Below are 6,000 nucleotides of genomic sequence, written 5' to 3' on the forward strand. Positions count from 1 at the left end.
ATTTTATTTTTTTACTTATTTGTATATAAGATTTATCTGAAATTTGCGATGTTATAAATATGTTTTAAAAAAATTATGATTCGAGTTATAAATCTAATTAAATAAATTAGTTTTATTTTAATTAATTAAAAAAATAAACAACAATAATAGATAAAAATATACATGAAACATAATTCATCATGAATTGAAACAATGAGTTTATATTTTTTTTGTTCTTTGATTTTATTGTTTTTGCTATCATTATCAAACTTTTCTTTATTTTATTTTTTAATGTTATATTATATTAGAATTTATCTCACTAATTTATTTATCTTTATTTTTTATTAGTTTATCATGATGTAAAAAAAAAAATTCTAATATTGAATCGATGCTTAGGTTTGCATGAAAAAATTCAGTTGTATTATTTTTTTTTTAAAAAAAAAGAATTGGTAAGGGGACAAAAATTGACGTCAAGGCAATTGATAAAGGATTTTGTTTTTGTTTTTGTTATTGTTTATTCAGCATCCTTTTGGAAAAAAAATAGCTTTATATTTTTTTTCAAATTCTTTATTTTTTTTCAAAATTAGCCTTGGAATTTTAGAATAGCATTTTATTAAATGTTCAATTTTTTCTTCTTTTAAAAAACATTATAGTATTTTTTCATATCAAGCATCTTTTTTTTTAATACAATCCTTCTTGATTTTTAAAATATCTTCCTTTAATTTTATTTGAAATTTTTCTCATACATTTTTATTTTTATTATCATGTGGTTAAACAAAAATTGGATTTCAAAAACTTTCCCACACCATCAAAGGCGGAAATAGGGGGGCTGGCAGGGACCCAGCCCTGCAAGGAAATTGTTTTTCTAGCCCCTCCTTTAATCATTTATATGGTTTTTTTAACTAAAATAATAAAACAATTGAAATCTTAACCTTTTTTAATTTTATTTTTTAGCTCCATCCATGCGCACCAACTCATAATCAATTTATTGTTGTTATATTTTTTTTATATTGAGGTCAAGATCCTCAAAACATCAAAGTTTGCCTTCATTATTCGTATAAGTTTTTTTTTCTAACTAAAAAATATTCCAATGTAGAAAATAAAAAAAAATAAAGTTTTTTTAATGGGATAACATGGTTTTAATTGAATTGAAGAGATAGTTTTTTATGTTTATTTTAAATCATCTATTTTTTTTAATTTTTTGTAATTGATTTTCCTTTTTTATCATATTAAGAACCTTAATAGATATATTTTTTTATTGCAAAACATATTAGTAAGAAAAAGAAGAATTATTCTAGATTTTGTTTTTCAATGGAGTTGATCCTATTAAATATTTTGAATAGGAGACGGGGGTGCTGGGACAGAAAGCTACTAGGAGTAATGACGGTGTGATACACGCACCGTGAAAAGAGATGGATGTGAACTAGGTTAGTTTAACGAAGAGTTCAAATGATTGTGAAGAAGCCAGTGTCGGGGCGTGAGGTGACACGACGACTATGTTATTTTGATGAATTAGGTGTGGGCCAGAGGGGTTACTGCTGAGAGGGACAGCGGGGACCACGAGAGGGTGCGGTTGCACGTGTCTCCAGGCAAGACATGTTGGTCCACGTGAGTTCGGGAGGGGGGCATAGAGAGGTGGTGTTTTCTTCCACGCTTTCCCTTATTTCCCGCACCCTCTCACCCCACGTGAACTCCACCGTCTCTTGTCTCCTCCTTTCTCTCTCTTTCTCTTTTCCCCCCTCCTCAGAAAAGTAAAACTTCCAATCGTTTGCTTCCACGCTCGGACTCTATCTACTTGGCTCAACTTGACCCATCAGCTGCGAGCCTTCGTTTTTACTATCTTTCTATGTTTTTTTTATAAACCCACCCTTTTCTGATGTATGGAATCCGAATTTATACATAAAAACAAAATTATTGGTTTTAAAAATTAATCGGAGAATTATGTAAAGCAAAACGAAAAATCTTCATTGTATTACGAAGATTTAGCTAACTTTTTATTTGTAAAGTGTGTTTATAATGTTACAAAAGAATATAAATTCTCATGTTCAAGATTATAATAATTATTATTTTTTTAAATATTTTTTATTTAGATCATTTATTTTTTTAATTTGTTGTAATTGATTTTCCTTTTTATCAGATTAAGAACCTTAACAGATATATTTTTTTTATTGCAAAACATACTAGTAAGAAAAAGAAGAATTATTCTAGATTTTGTTTTTCAATGGAGTTGATCCTGTTAAATATTTTGAATAGGAGACGGGGGTGCTGGGACAGAAAGCTACTGGGAGTGATGACGGTGTGATACACGCACCGTGAAAAGAGATGGATGTGAACTAGGTTAGTTTAACGAAGAGTTCAAATGATTGTGAAGAAGCCAGTGTCGGGGCGTGAGGTGACACGACGACTATGTTATTTTGATGAAGTAGGTGTGGGCCAGAGGGGTTACTGCTGAGAGAGACAGCGGGGACCACGAGAGGGTGCGGTTGCACGTGTCTCCAGGCAAGACATGTTGGTCCACGTGAGTTCGGGAGGGGGGCATAGAGAGGTGGTGTTTTCTTCCACGCTTTCCCTTATTTCCCGCACCCTCTCACCCCACGTGAACTCCACCGTCTCTTGTCTCCTCCTTTCTCTCTCTTTCTCTTTTCCCCTCTCCTCAGAAAAATAAAACTTCCAATCGTTTGCTTCCACGCTCGGACTCTATCTACTTGGCTCAACTTGACCCATCAGCTGCGAGCCTTCGTTTTTACTATCTTTCTATTTTATTTTTTTTATAAACCCAGCCTTTTCTGGTGTATGGAATCCGAATTTATACATAAAAACAAAATTATGGGTTTTAAAAATTAATCGGAGAATTATGCAAAGAAAAACGAAAAATCTTCATTGTACAACGAAGATTTAGCTAACTTTTTAATTGTAAAGTGTATTTATAACGTTACAAAAAATTATAAATTCTCAATGATGTTTATGATTATAATAACAATTATTTTTTAAAATATTTTTTATTTAAAAATAAATCAAACTAACATTTAAAAATATTATTTTTTATATTAATATATTAAAATAATTTAAAATTATAAAATATTTATTTATGAAATCAGCATCATCCATCAGGGATTTTCTTTTTAAAAGTAGCATATTTGGCCAAAAGTTTCGGCAAATAACATAGGTAAAAAAAGTACATGGAAAGTAACACATGCTAAAAAAATATTTGAAAAATACTGTTTTTTTTTAAGATGAAATTGTTAATAACAACTTTAACAAAGATATGATTAAGAGAACAATAATTTTAGCTAAAAAAATCAAATCACAAACTAACTCTAACCCTAACATCCAGATCCAAGCTACAGTCTTAAATTAAAAAGCAAGTTCTAAAATACAACACTAATTATTAATCCTAAAAAAATATATTAATCAATAACCCTACAAATAAACTACAAACAAACAAACATTTACTGGATATAATAAAATCTTTTGTTTTTTCAAGTTTTTTATTTTTTTATTTTTTTTGTTTATTTAGGGTTTAGTATGAACATAATACCAAGTTCGAATTAGAAAAAAAAACACAAAAAATTAGAAAAAAACACAAAAAATAAAATGAAATACCAAAAGATTTTGATTAATGTTTGTTTTGAAGGTTTAGGGTTTTTTTTTGGAGATTTAGGATTATATTTAGGATATGTATTTGGGGTTGGAGTTAGGATTAGTTTATAGTTTGATATTTTTGGAAAACAATTATTGTTCTGAATTGCCTTTTATTAAGATGGTTATTTCTAATTCCATCTTTGGTAGGATTGCTCTCATCCATCATATCTTTAATAAAACTGTATTTTTTGGTCAAGGGTGTTAGAAATGAAAAGGAAAGAGATAAATACCCATCAAATGCGAAGTTTTTCTTTTTAAGTGATTTGTATATTCCTTAAATTGTAGTCTAATCGCTAACCTGTAGATTCTTGCCACAATCATTTTGTCACGAAGCATGATATTGAAGCCGACAGACGCTTTCAGCTCCTCGCCATCTCGATAAATTAGCCAATTATTAGATCCACTGGTGCACGTCCATACTCTCTGCACGGTCACGTCAGCAAGCAAATCACGGCCCATCAGGCGCACTGGTGTAGATCACGCGCACAAATTTGATTGAGGAAATCGCAGCAGATGGAAAGCGCTCACAGCATGAGGAAAGTTTAGGAAAGCGACGCTTTTGTCCGGCAAACCCCCCCTTCGTGCCAAAGCATGAGGAAAGATTTTTTATTAAACAAAGATAAGGGGTGGAAAATGCGGGACCCACGTTGATGATCAAAACAAAAGTTGATCTGTCAGCTTCCAATCATCACCATCCACACCTTGATTTAATGGTTGTCTTGCGTGCCTCACTGCTTTTGCCCTAATTATGCAATGAGCACAGGATATGGTGACCCTACACGTAAAGTTCGATATTCTGACCCTTTGTTTTTTACCTGGATTGGATCACAGCCGATGGTTGATTGGAGGGTATGCATTTACCCTCACCGTAGGGTGTTTTGAGTGGAGTTGCTAAAAATATGTTAAAATATAAAAACAAACAAATCATCTAATAACTTGTTTAGATTTTTAAGAGGTAGAAATTTATTTAATATAATATCAAAATTTTAATAATTAAAATTTCATGAATTCAGATTGTATTATCTTTATTCTCTCTCCAAAATAAAAATCTAATTACTAACACAATGTAGTTTGTATATATACATGTTTTAAATTTTAAGAACTTTTATAATATACTAAATAAATAATATAAATTATATATTAGATCTTTATTTAACAATTTAATCTTTTAAGTTATTTATTAAACTGATGAACAGGTTAAACTATTTATTTTGTCCCATTAACACTTTTTTGTTTTTGTTTGGGTGTGTGTGTTTTTTGTTTTACCATGAACATATCCATCTCTTAGATATGCATGCATGCTGAATAGTTAATTAATAAGTCTCATTGTTTCATCCACTTTCAAGATAAATAATTAATTTATTAGTGTAATATAATTTTCAATCATACAAGTTAAAATATTATACTGCAATATACGAGAAAGGTAATGGAGGGGTATTATTGTAATCAGCACTGTATCTCCGTACTGTCCATATAAAGAAAAGAGATGTCAACTGAAAACCCAAACTTCCACCTTTGACCAACGAAAATAAGGTTGGATATCCTCAAACATTATTCTTAATTTAGAATTATTTTTATTTTTATTTTTCCAAAATCAAACTTTGCATATCGAAACACATAAAGATTCTAAAAACAATTAAAAGATAACGTTATTTTCATATATAAAATAAATAAATAAGAGAAAAATAACACAAAACACTCTTTTACAGTTCTTATTTTATTATTTTTCCTCTTTCAATTCTCTTCTATGATCCCCTCTCTCAATGACGATGATCAAGTCACTCCAGTTAACATGATAATTAGTAAAAAAACATATTTAATATACAAAAAATTCATTGCATACAAGTTTGAAATATTTTTGCTTTTAAAAATAATATAATCTTAAAATTATACTTTAAAATGTTAAAACTTTAAATTGCCCCCATCAACCTTTAATTTTTTTTAAAGGATAATATAGTTTTTACATTGTGCTTTTAAAATATCAAAGATTAAATTAATCTCATATATGACTAATAAATCCTGTAAAAAAAACCATATTATCTCGTATAAAAAATTCATTTATTTTTTATTGGAAGGAAAAATTAAATTGAAGTTGTATTATTACGTGAATGCCAATCCGTGTCTAGGAACACAATGACTCCTCCATGGCAATCATTTTTTGAATTAAAAAAAATGATGGTACAAAGTAGAAAATCAAAAATAGAAAAAAAATATTTTTCTAATAAAAAGACCCTCACCATACTCTAATGTAGCTGCGGGTTGAAGAACTGAACAAATCTGAATGATATATGTGTTTCACGTGCGATAAGGTGGCAAGCATGTGGATTGCAGGATGGTCCGGAATTATGGAGGTGTTCCACCTTCCACCATCGCAACTCT

This window comes from Populus euphratica, unplaced genomic scaffold, assembly GCF_000495115.2.
Source record: "Populus euphratica unplaced genomic scaffold, PopEup_1.0 scaffold43.1, whole genome shotgun sequence".
NCBI lineage: Eukaryota > Viridiplantae > Streptophyta > Magnoliopsida > Malpighiales > Salicaceae > Populus > Populus euphratica.